At 42.3% G+C, this 19,344-nt stretch overlaps 1 protein-coding gene across 1 annotated transcript in view; it reads left to right on the top strand.

The window, feature by feature from the left end:
- The window catches only part of LPAR3 (lysophosphatidic acid receptor 3), a 79,042-nt gene that overhangs the window by 8,974 nt on the left and 50,724 nt on the right, over positions 1-19,344 (top strand). The gene's annotated exons all lie outside the window — the stretch shown is intronic.

Here is a 19,344-nt window from a genome sequence, read left to right as displayed (position 1 = left end):
TCCACTGATAATAACAATACAACCTCAGTGTCAGAGACTATTCTGAATGCCTCATTAAATCTCCCAGTAGTCTTAGGAAGAGTGTACTGTTGTTATTCCCATTTTACAGATGATAAAATTAGGGCACAGAGAGGTTAAACCTGGTAAGCAAGGCTTTGGGTTTATCTGTTGGCTCAGTGGTAAAGAATCTGCCCACCAGTGCAGGAGACACAGGTTGGATCCCTGGTCCAGGAAGATCCCCTGGAAGGAAATGGCAACCCACTCCAGTATTCTTGCCTGGGAAATCCCATGGACAGAGGAGCCTGTCAGGCTATAGTCCGTGGGGTCACAAAGGGTCTGATACAGCTGAGCAACTAAACAACAACAACAAAAGCAAGGCTTTACACTCAGGCCAGTTATCATCAGAGGCCATGCTCATTTTGGTCTTTTGAGATCCAGTTTCCCCACCATTTGTTGAAGAGACTGTCTTTTCTCCATTGCATATTCTTGACACCCTTGCCAAAGATCAGTTGATCATATATACATGAATTTATCCCTAGGCTCTCTATTCTGTTCCAATGTCTATGTGTGTCGGTCACTCAATCGTGTCCGACTTTGTGACCCCATGGACTGTAGCACACCAGGATCCTCTGTGCATGGAATTCTCCAGGCAAGAATACTGCAGTGGGTAGCCACTGCTTTCTCTAGGGGATCTTCCTGACCAAAGGATCAAACCCAGGTCTCCCACATTGCAGGCAAATTTTTTACCATCTGAGCCACCAGTGAAGCCTCCATTTCCTATATGTCTGTCTTTATGCCATACTTTTTCTGATCACAATAACTTTGTATTGCTTTGTAGTATGTTATGTTTTGAAACTAGGAAATATGAGGCCTCCAGATTTGTTCTTTCTCAAGATTGTATTTACTATTTGGAATCCTTTGTGTTTTCACATGAATTGTAAGAATTTTTTCTATTTCTATATAAAAAAAGTGCCACTGAGATTTTGATAGCAATTGCTCTGAATTTGTTGTGTAGGCATCTTAACAATCAGTTCATTTAAGTTCAGTTCAGTTGCTCAGTTGTGTCCAGCTCTTTCCGATCCTGTGGACCTTAGCATGCCATGCCTCCCTGTCCATCACCAACTCCTGGAGTTTACTCAAACTCATGTCCATTGAGTCAGTGATGCCATACAACTATCTCATCCTCTGTCATCCCCTTCTCCTCCTGCCTTCAATATTTCCCAGCATCAGTCTTTTCCAATGAGTCGACTCTTTGCATCAGGTGGCCAAAGTATTGGAGCTTCAGCTTTAGCATCAGTCCTTCCAATGAATATTCAGGACTGATTTCCTTTAGGATGGACTGGTTGGATCTCCTTGCAGTCCAGGGGACTCTCAAGAGCCTTCTCCAACACCACAGTTCAAAAGCATCAATTCTTCGGCACTCAGCTTTCTCTGTAGTCCAACTCTCACATCCATACATGACTGCTGGAAAAACCATAGTTTTGACTAGACGGACTTTTGTTGGCAAAATAATGTCTCTGTTTTTTAATATGCCATCTAGGTTGGTCATAACTTTTCTTCCAAGGAGCAAGCGTCTTTTAATTTCATGGCTTCAGTCACCATCTACAGTGATTTTGGAGCCCAAGAAAATAAAGCCTCTCACTGTTTCCATCTTTTTCCCATTTTTTTGCCATGAAGTGATGGGACCAGATGCCATGATCTTAGTTTTCTGAATGTTGAGTTTTAAGCCAGCTTTTTCACTCTCCTCTTTCACTTTCATCAAGAGGCTCTTTAGTTCTTCACTTTGTGCCATAACATCTGAACAATATTAAGTTCTAATCCATGAGCACAGCATGTCTTTCCACTTACTTATGTCTTCTTCAGTTTCTTCCACCATTGTTTTATGGGTTTGAATATACAAATATTTTTCTTCCTTGGTTATATTAATTCTTAAGTATTTTATTCATTATAGTGCTATTGTGAATCAGATTGTTTTCTTAATTTCCTTTTCAGTTTGTTTGTTGTTAGTGTTTAGAAATGCAACTGATTTTTGTATGTTGATTTTGTGTCCTACAACTTTACTGAATTCATCCATTAGTTCTAACAGGTTTTTGTTTTTTTATGTGTGTGGAATCTTTAGGGTTTTCTACATATGAGACCATGTCATCTGCAGACAGATAAGTTTACGCCTTCCTTTCTGATGTGAATACCTTTTCTGTCCTCATCTTGTCTGATTCTGGCAAGAACTTGAGATACTGTGTTGAACAGAAGTGGCCAGAGTGAGTATACTTGCTTTGTCCCTCCTGATCTTAAAGGAAGAACTTTTAGTTTTTCACTGTTGAGTATGATGTTCACTGTCGGGGCCTTGCTCTTTAACCACTCTGCTCACCTGCTTTACTACTAGTACTTGAACCCAGAACCCAAAAACCCATGTTCTTCCACCACACCACGTTGCCTCTCCTCTGCTTCCTCACCCTCTTCTACCTGCCCCTTCCTGCTTCCCTGCTTTGTTTCAAGCAGCAGAAGAGGGAAGTGGCAGTGCCCGAAGCCTTATCACAGCAGTGCTGGGCCCATATTTTCAGGCAGGGGAAGAGTCTTTCCTGGACTGTAGGTGGTTTAGTGGAGGTATAGGATGCCTTTGTTATTGGTCCTTGTTAAATTGAAGTGTTAGAGCATGAACAGTGATTCCAGAATGCCAGTTGTATATTCCATTGAATTTGGGGGAAATTTTGAGTTAGCTGACTTTCTTGGGAAGTATTATCTGCCATTTATTGAGCACACCCTATGTGCTAAGCATCTTGCTAAGCGCTTTATAAACATTGCTTTCATTATCCTTTCAACAATCTATATAGTTGTTGTAGTTATTGTGCTGTAGTTACTGTTAGAGAGGAAGGAAATGCTCTGGCCAGATCAGCGATGTGCCCGGTTAGAGGTGTTGGTGACAGTGATGAGCCTACATCTGACCCAGGGCCAGCTGTCGCCAAAGCTTATGCTGCTTTCTTCCTGCTCCCCAGCCTGCTGTGTGTCACAGCCTGCCATACTTGCCTTGAAAGGGTTTAGATGACCAGAACTCCACAGGTCTGGTCTTCCCTTCTCTAAACCCTGTTTTAAGTACTCATGATAAAATGTCCATTTCATTGCTTATTCTGACCAACAAACATTCATTATACAATGGAGGAACAGAAGCAAGCAGAACACAACAAAATAAAGCTCCCATTCCGAAAAGTGGAAGACACCTAGCAGCCACAGGTGTGTAAAAATGATGAACCACTGCTGGGCAGGAATTATTAAGGTTTCCCTGCATCAGTCCCTGCTTCTGCTCTCTGGGAGAGTCTCCCTAGTGGCCTTGACTTTGACTCTGTCGCCTGGGAAGTTCTTCCTTGTCCATTACCCTCTATGGCCATATCTGAAATGGATGTTGGCAAGTGTGAGCTCCATGCCACGCTGTAGCTTCCATGGCAGTATGGTTCCTTAAAAAGTTTACAGTCTTCTGATCTGTTTGCTTCTTGTCACTTCCATACACCAGTTGCCATATCCAAGTTCTATTCTGGACCAAGTTCTTTAGCGTTCCTTATTTCCCAGCTTCTGTCTGGGCCCATCTCTCTCTCCTTCTCCTTAGTGGTCTCTTCTCTGACTTCCTCTAAAACACAGACTTGGGCAGGAGGGTGCATGCTTACTCTGATTTTTCCTATCAGCCTGACTTCTTTGTTCCAATGCCATGTTTCACTGAGAGGCCTTTGAGAAAGGCTGTGAGCAACGATACTATTTTCTAGTCTTTGCAGTTGTAGAAGCAGTTAACTTTTCTGATCCTCCAAGGCCTCCAGCTTCTAGGTACTGCCCATTTTTCTCCACTTTTGCTTACAAATGATCCTTGCCTGAGCTCATCTCTCTCTGGGAATGCCTTTCGAAAAGCTAGGCCTTCCCAGGCAACTCAGGGGTGAAGAATCTGCCTGCCAATGCAGGAGGCACAGGAGACGCTGGTTTGATCCCTGGGTCAGGAAGAACCTGGAGAAGGGCATGTCAATCCACTCCAGTATTCTTGCCAGGATAATCCCATGGACAGAGGATGCTGGTGATCTGCAGTCCGTAGGGTCACAAAGAGCCAGACGTGACTGAGTGCTCACACACACACACTCACACACACACACACACACTAAAAACTGTGAGGAGCAGCCAGTGCTTGCTCATAGTATGTTTCCTTCCAACACTTGCACCTAGACCTGCAGGCTTCTTTGGCAGAGAGGCTCCCAAATGCAGTGATTTGAAGGTGACAGAAATTTTTCTGTCTCTCTCTTGTTAATAATCCTGAGGTGAGTGGTTTGGATTTGAAGGTCTCCTTTTATTTTGTTTCTCCACCATACACCAGGGTAACATTTCTCAAACTCCCTTTGTTTCAAGATAGATTTCTTTACTGTGCTGAAGACCAGTATTTTGGTTTGGACTCCACAGATCATACATTTGTATTTCATAACAATGTCAAATTGTGACAGACATTTCTAAGTGTTTATTCATAATTTCTGTATTTTTATCTGTTTATTAATGGAAAGTTGTCCCTGGATGACTTTGAGTTGTGCTTCTAGGCCTCTGCCTTGGTCTGAATGTTGAGTGCCGGATCACAGGCCTCTCTGAGCTCCAGCATGCAGGAAGGTGAAAGAGCATGAAGGTGTCCGGGCTGTTCCAGGGCTAACCTGGGAGCTGTGCTCTTCATTAATGCTCACAATCCATTAGCAAGGAGTTAGCCACATGACCACCCTGGCTGTAAGGAGGCTGGGAAATGGAGTGTATTACTCTGTAAGAAAAGGAAGACATGAGCTAACAGTCTGTGCCATAGACCATAAAGCCAAGAATGACAAAAGAAATAATAATGAGAGAAGTCACAGGCAGCAGACGGTCATGGGCAAATGAGTTGGAAGAACTGTCCTGAGTCAGTGTCCTGTCACTCAGAACAGGACCTCTTGGAAGTGGAGTCTGGGGTTCTGCTGGTCCTTTTATGTAGCCTGAGGGCCAGAGGCTGGTAGTGTGTTGAGGTTAACAACGGGGGAGTTCGCGCAAGAAGAGGCCAAGAACCATTCTCAGGAGGAAATCCAGAAATGAGATACACAGATTTGGTGTTAGAATCCACAAGGCTGTATTCAAAGTGCCGGGGCAGAGGTGGATCTGATTGCCTGAGATGCTGCAGTGATCGGGACCAGTGGAGCAGCAGGAAAGGGGTTCTCCTAGTCTATCCTAAATCCAAGCAAAGCCCTGGAAGAGGGAAAAAAAAGATCCTGGCCAGTGTGAGCTGGGAGAAGTCTCTCCAATCCCAAACCTCTCTGCCAGCTTGCAAATTCTATGCTACAAACAACCAGTAAAAGCCAAGACCATCCTTGCTTTAGCCCCTGCGTTAAAACCTGGTGCTTAAGCCTCAAACTTTGTTCCTGTTCCAACAGCTGAACTGAAGGAGGTTTCATCCCATCCTGCACAGATGCTACCCTCATGGTGACTTTCTTGTTTATCTTGGAGGCAGCTTGGGAGCTTAGCATGAGAGAGAGAGGACATGAGCAGTGTCAGGGCTTGAGCTAGTTCTCGAGTCACCATATAGAGGAAATAACTTAAGCAATCATAGCTCTGCTGCAAGAAGGTTTAAATGGAAAAGAAGAGAGATCTGAGAGCCGAGTCTGGGAATATGTACACTCCAAGGCTGATGGAAGAAAGCATGACAGAAATATTGAGGACAGTGGAAGGAGAGCCAGGAAAGAGCAGAGTCACAGAGGCTTGGGAGCGGAGTTTCAAAAACAGAGTGACTCTCTGTCCATACACACAGTGAAACCAAAGAAAAAGAGAGACTGGAAATAAAGGATTTGTTATTGAATTGTCAGTAAAATTGAACATATTTTTATTATGTGCTGATTACAGGCAAGGTTCTGTGTTTGTGCTTCAGAGAACAGGGAGACAGAAGGATACCAGCTCTGCCCAACAGGTTTGGAAGTGAGGTGAAGACAAATAAATATTCAATATGGCATGTTGAATGCCATAGGAGAGGTACCAAGTATTTCATAGCCAAATTTCTTGAAAGAATAGCCTATGCTTTCTTTCTACTTCTATACCACCCAGGCATCATTCAATAAAGTGTGGTCAAGTTCTTGCCTCCTCTACTCCCAACCAGCAAACTAAAACTAACCAACACATGAACTAGACACGTGTTGTCCATGCCCGTGGACATGCCCCTGATGCCCATGTCCATTGGGCATCAGGTGCACAAATGTGAGGAAGAGACTGGTGGCCTTTCAGAAGCTTGCTGTCTGGTAGTGAAGGCTGACACTGAGACAGAGGCTGCTTCTACAGTGCAGTCACAGCGGAGTTCCCTCCAGTGGCTGAAAGAATCTGAATTTAGTAAATAAACAGTCACCTTAGGAGAATGAATGTATATATGTCTGAAAGTTCCAGGTGTATACATGTGTATAGGTTCCAGAGTTAAGGACCGCCTCTGATCTGCCCCAAGTGTGTTTGGATTCATTTTGGAAGAGTAGAGATGAGGAATGCTGGAATAAGATGAGATCAATGATGGAATGACCTGTATGCAGGTCAGGAAGCAACAGTCAGAACTGTACATGAAACAACAGACTGGTTCCAAATAGGAAAAGGAGTATGTCAAAGTTGTATATTGTCACCTTGCTTATTTAACTTATATGCAGAGCACATCATGAGGAACGCTGGGCTGGAAGAAGCACAAGCTGGAATCAAGATTGCTGGGAGAAATATCAATCACCTCAGATATGCAGATGACACCACCCTTATGGCAGAAAGTGAAGAGGAACTCAAAAGCCTCTTGATGAAAGTGAAAGAGGAGAGTGAAAAGGTTGGCTTGAAGCTCAACATTCAGAAAACAAAGATCATGGCATCTGGTCCCATCACTTCATGGGAAATAGATGGAAAAACAGTGGAAACAGTGTCAGACTTTATTTTTTGGGGCTCCAAAATCACTGCGGATGCTGATTGCAGCCATGAAATTAAAAGACGCTTACTCCATGGAAGGAAAGTTATGACCAACCTAGATAGCATATTAAAAAGCAGAGACATTACTTTACCAAGGAAGGTCCATCTAGTCAAGGCTATGGTTTTTCCCGTGGTCATGTATGGATGTGAGAGTTGGACTGTGAAGAAAGCTGATCGCCGAAGAATTGATGCTTTTGAACTGTGGTGCTGGAGAAGAGTCTTGAGAGTCCCTTGGACTGCAAGGAGATCCAACCAGTCCATTCTAAAGGAGATGAATCCTGGGTGTTCATTGGAAGGACTGATGCTTACGCTGAAACTCCAATACTTTGGCCACCTCATGTGACGAGTTGACTCACTGGAAAAGACTCTGATGCTGGGAGGGATTGGGGGTAGGAGGAGACGGGGACGACAGAGAATGAGATGGCTGGATGGCATCACCAACTCAATGGACATGAGTTTGAGTGAACTCCGGAAGTTGGTGATGGACAGGGAGGCCTGGCGTGCTGTGATTCATGGGGTCGCGGAGAGTTGGACACGACTGAGCAACTGAACTGAACTGAACTGATTGATGGAATGGAGATGTGCTGATTCTTGAGCCCCTCCCTCTCCCTCAGTGCCTTAAGCCCCCACGCTCTTTGTCTACTTAGGGACTAAGTCTGGTTCATGTCCGCAGGGCCTAAAAATCATCTGCCATGATAGCATCACCACCATTACAGTATCTCCAGCATTTTAGCCTCTCCACCAGCCTGCAGAGCTTCTGGGAGGGCAGCACTCATCCAGCAGCCCCCGTGACTGGCCCTGCGACAAGAAATACCACTGTGGAGGATGGATCAGTGGTGCCACCAAAAGGCAGCCCTTGTGGCAATGTCTGCCTGGCCTCCTTTCAGGTGGCAGTGCCCCCTTGGATCAGGTTGTCATTACCCTGCCCCCTCTGCCCCACCCTCTTCACAGCACCTTAAGGAAAAGTCTGCTGCTTCTTTCTCTCCACTTCTAGTTTCAGACCTGGCTAACCTGAGGCCCAAGTGAACACCTCAACCCATGTCATTTATTTCCATGGTATAAAAGACCAGGAACTCAGAGCTGGGACTGATGCTGGATTACACTGGAGGACATCCATGAGGTAGACTCCAGCATGCAGGGGTCTGTTGTGCAGTCATCTTTCTTGTATATAACCCCTGATCCAGATGCATGTGTGCTCAGTCGTGTCTGACTGTTTCCAACCCCATGGACTGTAGTCTGCCAGGCTCTTCTGTCCATGGGATTTCCCACGCAAGAATACTGGAGTGGGTTGCCGTTTCCTACTGCAGGGGATCTTCCTAACCCTGGGATTAAACCCATGTATCCTGCATCTCCTGCATTGGCAGGCAGATTCTTTACCCCTGAACCACTAGCGAAGCCTGCATATAACCCCTTCTGCTGCTGCTGCTGCTAAATCACTTCAATCGTGTCCGATTCTGTGTGACCCCGTAGACAGAAGCCCACCAGGCTCCCCCTTCCCTGGGATTCTCCAGGCAAGAACACTGGAGTGGGTTTCCATTTCCTTCTCCAATGTGTGAAAGTGAAAAGTGAAAGTGAAGTTGCTCAGTCGTGTCCGACCCTTAGCGACCCCACGGACTGCAGCCTACCAGACTTCTCTATCCATGGGATTTTCTAGGCAAGAGCACTGGAGTGGCTTGCCATTGCCTTCTCCGCATATAACCCCTAACTGTGGGCAAATCACTCATCGATTGAATCACTTAGTGTGTGTAGGGAAATTTGCTAGGGTTCTGGCGTGTCTAAGGGGACACAGGGAACATCTAAAGAATTGTAATACTGGCCCATGCCTCTGAGAATACTTTTTATTCCTCTTTCCTTCTCTGAGAGTTGCTACATTTATAGCTAGGAAATATTTTGTGTGCTTGATCGTACTAAAAGATTAAAGAAAATCTATAGCATATTAACACCTTTCAAATAACGCTGTTGTATTATAATGTACTTGAAGATGATAGCTGTTTCACTACGTGAGAGTTAATTTGGTATCTGGAGGAGGGGGATGATCACTTGGTAACTGGGAGAGGGCAGAGTTCGTGGAAATCAAGAGATGGTGCAATGACCCAGAGCTGGAAACAGCAAGGAGCTGTTAACACCCCTCAAGCTGAAAGCCAAGGAGAGGGGGAAGGGGAGGCTGCCAGTAAGGAGAGGCTGCCTGCCAGGTACTAACCCGGCCAACTCAGAGCAGTATGCCAGGGAGTGAGCAGGGGAGGTCAGTGTCTCAGCTCTGCCCCACCCCCTCCTCCTCATCTGTCACTGGACCTCTCGGGGTAGGAGCTGGAGGGCAAGGAAGCCAGTTGATGTGGTCCCAACCGGGAAAAGAGCAAGTGGAGAGGGTCAGAGAGGGAGCTGGATGGGCGGATGGTTGAAATCAGGCACAGCATTCTCTTGTCTTTTATATGCACTCCTGTGACCTGATTGCCTTCATACAGGTGTGCTGTTTGACTTCTCGACATGCATAGGGTGCTAGAGGGGGATGGAATGGGGATGGTTGTGAGACTCCTGCTTTAGTGACCAAACAGCGGTGCTGTCCTTTAGAGCTCTGAAGCTTTCACTAAAACAACCGTTTCCCTCTATATCCACATGCTTTCAAAGTGTGATTTTCCTTTCTGTATCAAATGTCAAGATTCAATCAGGCACTAACCTGGGCGGGCATGCTTTCCAGAAGCAAGGAGGAGTCACTGCCAGTCACTGTTCACCTGTTACTGGGAACAGCGGGGGACTATCTGGAACATGACATGTAGAGTAGTAGGAGATTCTTTAACATCCTGCTCTGTGCCAGAGGCAGGTTTAGTCACGAAATGGATCGAGCCAGGGAATGGATGCAGTATGTGGTTATGTTAAGACAAGCAGTTTGGACCAAAATTTTCTCTGTTGTGAATTTTATAACGAAAAGAAATCTGATTTTCTTCTGAGAAGTCATTGGCTGTAAGTAGGAACTTTGAAATTTCTCAAAATATATCTTCACAGAGTGACAAAGTTCTTTGTACAAGAAATATCTCTTTCAGGGATGAATGTCCACATTTTAAATTTTGGCATTCTCTCCCCCTTCAAACATGTGATTACATGATGATCTAAGGATCATTTGCTTCATAATAGAACATACGGAGTTATATGTAAATATTATTCATTTTAAGCATTCTGATTAGCATCTTTACTTTTAAGACAGCCAAAATGTATGTCATCTGTCCAGCCTAATGACTTAGATGAGATTAAAATTGTATACAATTGACAGAATAAACACAGTTAAAGATTTATATTACATTTGGATAAGCTGTCAGAGAGTTTGCTGACCCCATAGAATCCATGTCTCACCTCTTTTATTTGGTTTAGTTCGGTATGTTTTCAAGTTTCCTTTCCTGTTTAACCAAGAGATTTAAGACAGTCCTCAGTCAGTCATCAGTGACATCTGGGGAACAATACGTTTGACTCTAGTTGTTTATTAAACAAGTCCTTGGGTAGAAGCTGTGTGTTTACAGCCTGCACTTTCATAAATCCACCCACCTGATGGAGAGAGAAAGCAGTGATCGAATCAGCTGACATGCAACAGGCGGTCCTCCCTACCTACAGGGCTTAGAAATGAGCCCTGACACAGTAATCTGTTTATTCTGCTGAGCTCTCGCTGCAGTTTTCCCTGTGTGTTGTCACTCTAAGCTGAAGATGGCTTGAGGCACGGAAGTTTCTCATTTCCCAAGCGCACCTGGTTGTGCCTGCTCCTCCTGTGTGTCTGCTGTTTGGGGAGCACTGCTACCAGTAGTCTCTCGGTGACTGCGGGACCTGGATGCTATGTGGAGAACAGGGGGTCGAGATCAGAACAGCTTCATGTGCCTGTTTAGTTCAGTTCAGTTCAGTCGCTCAGTCGTGTCCGACTCTTTGCGACCCCATGAATCACAGGACGCCAGGCCTCCCTGTCCATCACCAACTCCTGGAGTTCATTCAAGCTCATGTCCATCGAGTTGGTGATGCCATCCAGCCATCTCATTCTCTGTCGTCCCCATCTCCTCCCACCCCCAATCCCTCCTAGCATCAGACTCTTTTCCAGTGAGTCAACTCATCACATGAGGTGGCCAAAGTATTGGAGTTTCAGCTTTAGCATCAGTCCTTCCAATGAACACTCAGGATCGATCTCTTTTAGAATGGACTGGTTGGATCTCCTTGCAGTCCAAGGGACTCTCAAGAGTCTTCTCCAGCACCACAGTTCAAAAGCATCAATTCTTCGGCGATCAGCTTTCTTCACAGTCCAACTCTCACATCCATACGTGACCACGGGAAAAACCATAGCCTTGACTAGACGGACCTTGGTTGGCAAAGTAATGTCTCTGCTTTTTAATATGCTATCTAGGCTGGTCATAACTTTCCTTCCAAGGAGTAAGCGTCTTTTAATTTCATGGCTGCAATTAGCATCTGCAGTGATTTTGGAGCCCAAAAAAATAAAGTCTGACACTGTCTCCACTGTTTTTCCATCTATTTCCCATGAAGTGATGGGACCAGATGCCATGATCTTTGTTTTCTGAATGTTGAGCTTCAAGCCAACCTTTTCACTCTCCTCTTTCACTTTCATCAAGAGGCCTTTGAGTTCCTCTTCACTTTCTGCCATAAGGGTAGTGTCATCTGCATATCTGAGGTGATTGATATTTCTCCCTGCAATCTTGATTCCAGCTTGTGCTTCTTCCAGCCCAGCGTTCCTCATGATGTGCTCTGCATATAAGTTAAATAAGCAGGGTGACAATATACAGCCTTGACGTACTCCTTTTCCTATTTGGAACCAGTCTGTTGTTCCATGTCCAGTTCTAACTGTTGCTTCCTGACCTGCATACAGGTTTCTCAAGAGGCAGGTCAGGTGGTCTGGTATTCCCATGTCTTTCAGAATGTTCCGCAGTTGATTGTGGTCCACACAGTTAAAGGCTTTGGCATAGTCAATGAAGCAGAAATAGATGTTTTTCTGGAACTCTCTTGCTTTCTCCATGATCCAGCGGATGTTGGCTATTTGATCTCTGGTTCCTCTGCCTTTTCTAAAACTTGTTTGAACATCTGAAAGTTCACGGTTCACATATTGCTGAAGCCTGGCTTGGAGAATTTTGAGCATGACTTTACTAGCATGTGAGATGAGTGCAATTGTGCGGTAGTTTGAGCATTCTTTGGCATTGCCTTTCTTTGGGATTGGAATGAAGACTGATCTGAGTTTACCATTTGTTCTTAAACAGAGTAATGAAATTTTTTAACAGAATTGAGTTTAATTTGCTTAAGAGAAATGGTCTAGTGTATTCGGAGAGGGTAGCAGATTTGTAGTAGCCCTACACTTAGCAAGCAGGTAGCCCTAATACAAATTTTGAGCTTTACCTGAGAATATCGAGGATCCCAGTCTTCTGTCATGGACGGTATCTGTTTAAGTTGAATCTCCAGTAGATGGTTGCTCCTCTGTGTTATTTTGCTACAGCAAAGAGTAAAATTACTGCTTATGAAGCCTGCAGGCTTTATTTATCTTGAAATTGCTCCAGTATAGTAGAGCTGACATCCTCTCCCCTCTCTTTTTAAAATCTATTTTAAATATTATTTGCTTATAGGACAGTTTCATATTTACAGAAAAATTGACCAGATAGTATAGAGAGTTCCCATGTTATACCCCTGCTCCTATTACTAACATCTCCCATTAATATGGTGCATTTGTTACACTTAATGAACTGATATGGAAACATTATTATTAGCTAAATATTTATTTATTTATTATCAGATATTAATAATATATAATTATAATAATTACATATATTGTGTACAATCATATATGTAATTACGTACTTAATATATTTAAATTTATAAATTATATATTTGTAAATATATAAATATAATGTTTATATTATAATTGTATATACTATATAATAATAAATATAATAATATTCATTCAAATATTCTCACATTTTACATAATATTCCTTTTCTGTTCAAGGATCTGAGATACACATTATATTTAGATGTCATGTCTCCTTAGCTGGAACAGTTTCTCAGATTTTCTTTGTTTTTGATGACTTTGATGATTTTTGAGAATGTCCTCCTGTTGAAATTTGTCTGAGGTTTTTCTCAGATCAGGCTGGGATTATGGGTTTTGTGGGGGTTCCTTGGTAGTTCAGCTGGCAAAGAATCTGCCTGCAAGGCAGGAGTCCCTGGTTCGATTCCTGGGTTGGGAAGATCCCCCAGAGAAGGGGTAAGCTACCCACTCCAGTATTCTTGGGCTTCCTTGGTGGCTTAGATGGTAAAGAATCTGCCTGCAACGTGGGAGACCTGGGTTTGATCCCTGGGTTGGAAAAATCCCCTGGAGAAAGGCATGGCAACCCATTCTAATATTCTGGCCTGGAGAATCCCCATGGTCAGAGGAGCCCGGCAGGCTACAGTCCTTGGGGTCGTAGAGTGGACATGACTGAGTGACTAAGCAGCAGCAGCAGCATGGTTTTCGGAAAGAAGATTACAGAGTAAAGTACCATTCTTAATGTATCTGATCAAGGTTACAGGCTAGCAATGTGACTGGTCACTGTTGTTGCTGACCTTGATTACCTGGCCGAAGTCATGTTTGTCAAGTTTCTGCACTGAAAAGAGGCCCACACCCTGTCTCACTTTCCTCTTTGGAAAGAAGTCACCATGCACAGTCCACATGTAAGGACTGGGAGAGATGTCCCCCTCCTTTAGAGGGGAACATCTACATAATTTATTTGGAATTCTTCTGCATGGGAGATTAATCTCTTCTTTTTCATTTATTATATTTTTCAGTCTTTTATTTCCATCAGTATAATTAATAGATTTTTTTTAATACGTTGGGTGATAGTCCAATCCTGCTTTACTTTGTTGCTCAGTTGGCCTGGCTTTGGCCATTGAGTTGCCTTTTTCTTTGGAAGTTGTGTTCAAAGAGGAGTCATAATTTCTGATGTCCATACAGACCGGGGAGAGGTCTTTACCATGGGACTATCCTTCAGACCACCCTGATTTGTCTGTTCTGGTGAAGATGCTGTTCCAATTTGAAAACACCACTCCTCACACCTCTCAGCTAGCAGGGCTGGGAGCCACGTCTACAGAGGAAAGTGAAAGAGTCCTGAGACCCTAGTTAGAGAGTATGCAGCAGTAGCAGCGGAAAGTAATAATGCTCAGTTTGGGTAAACAGGTAGGGTGCATGTGGGCATATGTGTGCTTCATTTAATTCTTCATTGAACTAGTGTCTGCTGAGTGCCTACTATGTGCTGGGCATTGTTCTACACGCTGGGGACATGCCACAATAGCACAAAGGCCCCAGCTTCCTAAGTGCATGGGGAGACAGACCATAACCTCAAGTAGACATTGTCGGGTGGTGAGAAATGCTGTAAAGAATAATAAAGCAGGGGACAGGGTGACGGTGCAGTTGGCAAGGGGTGGGGTGGGAGTTTGGAGAGGTGCTCTTTTACAAAGTGGCAAGGAAGGGACTCTCTGATGAAGTGATGTTAGGACAGGAATGAGATGGCAGAGTGAGCCCTGAGAATATCTAGGGGAAGAGGCTTCTAAGCAGAGGGGCAGCAGTTTAAGGGCCTTGAAATTCATGGCTGAAATGAACCTCAGGGATTCAAAATATCCCATGCTATCCCAATTTTGCCATTAACATGAATTAGTAAGAAGAATTCAGTGCACAAGTGTGGTTGATTGGCAGGAGTGGTCTCTTTTCTGGTTGTGAGTGTACCAACTAACCTGATCTCCAGCTCCCATCTGGCTGGGGTTTCCAGAGAGGAGAGGAGAGGAGAGGAGAGTTCTACACTTGTGGACCACAGGAAACGAAAATGTGCACAGCACCAACAGATCCTGTTTGGGAGGTGCCCTGTTTCATCCCAAGGGGAAAAAGAAAGTGTTGTTGAAAGCCAACTAAAAGGCCGGCAGCAACTTGTCTCCCAAGATGTAGTTTGAAATAAGCCGCTTGAGTGGTTTTCACATGTCTTAATTTTCATAATTGTTTCCACATTATGGGCTGGCTGGACAGTGTTTTAGAGAATCAAGTTTGGGAGAGTCTAAATGAAAGCTTTGCTCCTGAAGTTTTCATTTGGATTCCACATATAGACTTTCTAAACCATCATTTTCTGAAGTCTTAAATTACTGAAGTTTAAAGTTGTGGTAATACCTCCAGAGTTTAACATCTTTTGTTTCTGGGTCAAAACTATTCAAACCCTCTAAATCTTTAGTATAGGAAAAAAGAAATAAAGAAAGAAAAAGGAAAAAAAGTCCAATTTGAGATTTGGCAGAATTCAAGGTGAACACCATTAGTCTTAAAATTGTATTGTGTGGCCTGCTTACTATGAAATTGGAAAGCGTATTTTCAGAAAAAATTCCTTTTCCTATATTTCTCAGGGCTTTAAAAACAAAATAAAAAACCTAAAGGGTATTTCAGTCAGTTCAGTTCAGTTGCTCAGGGTATTTAGGCTGTCCCAATTTTTTTTTTAATATGCATATAACACAAGACGGTCTTTGAATGTGATTTGATGGGGTCATTCTATTTTGGTAATTCCATGGTTATTGTAAGTATGACTATAGTCCTTGGTCTGTCTGGTATTTCATTTGTCTGTGGAGAGAAAATGTAGTGTTGTAGAGAAGCTTGCAAGCCTGGAAGCACAGCTGCCTCAAGAGAAGCCAAGGTCTTCCACTTACTAGCTGTGTGACCTTAGGTGAGGATACTTCCGTTTCCTCACCTGCACAATGAATCATATAATAGTATCTGCATCACTGTGGTTAGGATTAAATGAGAAGACCTACATAAAATGCTTAGTCCAGCATCAGGCACAGAGTAATCACTCAAATATTAGCAATTAAAAATAGTAATAGTAAAGTCAAGATATTAAGTAACTAACCCAAGAACACATAGTTAATCAGTGAAATTCTCCAGTTGGCATAGTTAGTGGGTGATATATAAGTCATCAAAGGCATTTAACTGAACCTCTTCCTTTTAGTAGGGAAGAGATAGTGTTAAATGGAGATTTATTTGCCCGCTCCAAACATGCTGATGCTATAGATATGAGCATAAAAGGCAAGGTCCCTGGTCTCATAGAGCAGAGAGGTCTAGCAGAAGGGGATGGATAATAAAGACAAAACATGCACAAAAAGTATGTCATAACTGGTAGAGGAGCAAGGCTCTCTGATAGCAGGAACTGAGGGTTACTTTGGATTGGTTAGAGGGGGTATCTGTGGAGGGGATGTTTAGAATTTATAATAGAATCATATTTTGAGGTTTGAGAGAGATCAAGAAATGATAGGTTGATCATTTGTTATAAGCTCACTAAGTTTTTGGTAATTTCCAGCTAAGAGAATATGGTGATCTGTTGTTAACATGTATTGGGGACTGTCAACAAACTTGACAGCTTATGGCAGAGGGGAAAAAAAAATCAGAAGTACTAATTCACAAACTTCCATTATTCATTTCTGGGACTCTGGGGTGATTGTGTTGGGAATGTTTTATAAGAGAGTTAGAGAACCTCTTGATTTGGCCTCTTGATGGGACCTCTTGATTTGGCCAGTTGTCAGCATTATAAGGTTTTGTTGTTTCATGAAGTTTTAAGTGGAAAACCATTTTATTTTCGTTATCACTGGAAAACTCTAAAGTGTGCTGTGCTGATCAGAGTAATAATAATGAACATAAGTGAATCCTTGAGGTTCTTCCTTTGAGGATTAATTTTTATTTTTCAGTGTCATAGTTTTCAAAGAAAGGTATACTAAGTAGAATATGCTCTCCTAAAACAGAATTTGTAAACCAGCATTTAAGAGTCTATTTATTTATTACAAAAAATGTGGACTGTAAAAAAAACTGGAAAGAATTAAAAACTAAAACCCCACAATTCTACCATTTGTCGTTAACTATTTACACTTTGAGTTTTTTCCCTCTTCTTTTTTCTGTCTTTTAAAAGTAGTCAAGATGCACACACACACACATATTTGTGTGTGTTTATATGTGTATGTATATATATAAATATATGTGTATTTACATATATGTGTATACATACACATACTTTATTTTATTAAAGCAATGGCATATGCTTTTCTTCATATTAATGCAGCTTCATAGTAAACATGATTTTCAGTGGGTGCATAATATTCCATCTTGTGGAATCTTTTTCACTAATTCCCTATATTAACTTTTTAATATTCTCATTGTCTACTCCCAAAAGTAAAATTAGAGCCTGGGAGGTAGGAAACTGTGTGGTGGGAGTTCTGGTTAATCATGGTTTTCCTGTGGTTTTCAACTTTGTAAGACAAAACTACTTCTCATTCTCAGGACAGATTTTGCTAAAATGTGTCAATGAATGTGCCATTTTGGTTTTGATTAGGGAAAGTTGAATTTGAAGATTTTTAAAGTTTTTAAGAATCATTGAGGTTTTAGGACATGATGTAATTACAAATTCAACCAAGTTTATGACCACAATAAATGTTAAAAACCCCTTTTAAAGGAAATTAGGAAAAGTTAGCTTTCTGCTAGAATGTTAATTCCTACATCTTTCTGACATTAATCTTGATAAACTGATGAGTTAAAGATAATATAATTTTAGGATTTCCCAAGATGTTCAGTGGTAAAGAATTCACTTGCAATGCAAGAGACTCAGGTTCGATCCCTGAGTTGGGAAGATCCCCTGGAGAAGGAAATGGCAACCTGCGCCAGTATTCTTGCCTGGGAAATCCAATGGACAAGAGGAACCTGGTGGGCTACAATCCATGGGGGTCACAAAAAAGTCAGACATGACTTAGCAACTAAGCAGCAATAAATATAATTTTAAAATCAGAACTGTGTTTCTCTTAGCTATCTAGAACATATAGCAAAATAAAATATTTTTCGTGAAATATTTTTCATTAGTAGAAGGACACATACCAATTGCATACTAAAAAGACACATAATCATTAAAATTTCTCATGTAGTTTTTGGATTTTTTGTCCTGAATTTCAGTCTACTTTCAGTACTGTTGAAAGCTACATTTTCTCTTTGGATATTAAAATTTAATTTTACTAGATTAGGATCTTCCATTCAACTCTCATCTGCTGCTGGTGGGATTGAAATATCTGTCTCGAGGGCAGTTCGACAACATGTACAAGAAACCTTTAAATAAGTTTATATTTGCTACTTCATCAACTGAAATCTATGGATTAATCCTAAGGAGATAATTGGCCAAGTATGTAAAGATTAGTGCATAAGAATTAGTCTTTCTTGTCAAAGTAAAATATTAGAAACAACTTAAATATCCAACAGTTAGGGATTAGTTCAGTAAATTGTGGTATATTAATACTAGAATATTGTGAAAATTATCATATGGACACATAGTTTTAATTTGGGAAAATTATCATGATATAATGTACACATATTGACCTGTTTTATGAAGTTGTCTGATATTGGAAGTTAGTGGTTGGTGAATATCTTCCAAAGGGAACAGTTTTTATTTTGTCTTTAGTAAAAGGCACTTAGACACATTTGTATCTTGAGATCATTCCCATTTGTTTATCTGAAGCATATAACATGATATTTTACCTTTCATTATTTATGGCAGAGACACATATATCTAATTCTGTAAAAATATCATTATACCATTATAAATTAAAATGAAGACTATCTACAATAAATTTCTATTTTGTGCTACTTTAGACTAATATTATCCTGATTCTGGATGTGATATTGGGCTTTGCAAGAGCCTTTAGAATTTAGAAGAGCCTTAAAAGCTGGGGATTTCCACTAAATTTTCACTGTTAGAGCCACTTCATTCCCACCAGTGGACTGCTCAGCACATGTGTCTACCAGGTATCCACTTTTCCGGAAGAAATATTGATGCCTCATTTCTTGAGAGAGAGTCCTGGTCATTCTCTCCAGAAGATAGATTTCCTGGTCTTCAACTCCATTTTCCATTGATTGGACCCTTCATAGAAATGGCTGGATCACTCTGAGGCAAAACACCTGGTCTTCCCAACAAGCACAGACGCATGGGCATCATTTGAGCCCCTGCCCAGCCCCTCCTTGGTCAGAACCCCTCACTTTCAGACTGCAGGAGACCTCATCTTGAGATTAGTATCTTAATTGTCTGCCTGGTACCCCAGTGTGGGGTCTACTTTCAGACATGTGTCAGGACAACTTGTCCTTACTTGGCAAGTGCATTCTCATACCCTCGGACTCCAGATCCTAGTCTTACCAATGAAGGACTGGTCTTCTGCTGCTGCTAAGTCACTTCAGTCGTGTCCGACTCTGTGTGACCCCATAGATGGAAGCCCACCAGGCTCCCCCGTCCCTGGGATTCTCCAGGCAAGAACACTGGAGTGGGTTGCCATTTCCTTCTCCAATGTGTGAAAGTGAAAAGTGAAAGTGAAGTCGCTCAGTCATGTCCGACCCTTAGCG

Source organism: Moschus berezovskii, chromosome 4 (genome assembly GCF_049115385.1).
Source record: "Moschus berezovskii isolate FMDL1 chromosome 4, NW_MosBer_1.0, whole genome shotgun sequence".
Lineage (NCBI taxonomy): Eukaryota > Metazoa > Chordata > Mammalia > Artiodactyla > Moschidae > Moschus > Moschus berezovskii.
This window is presented reverse-complemented; position numbering and strand designations above follow the sequence as displayed.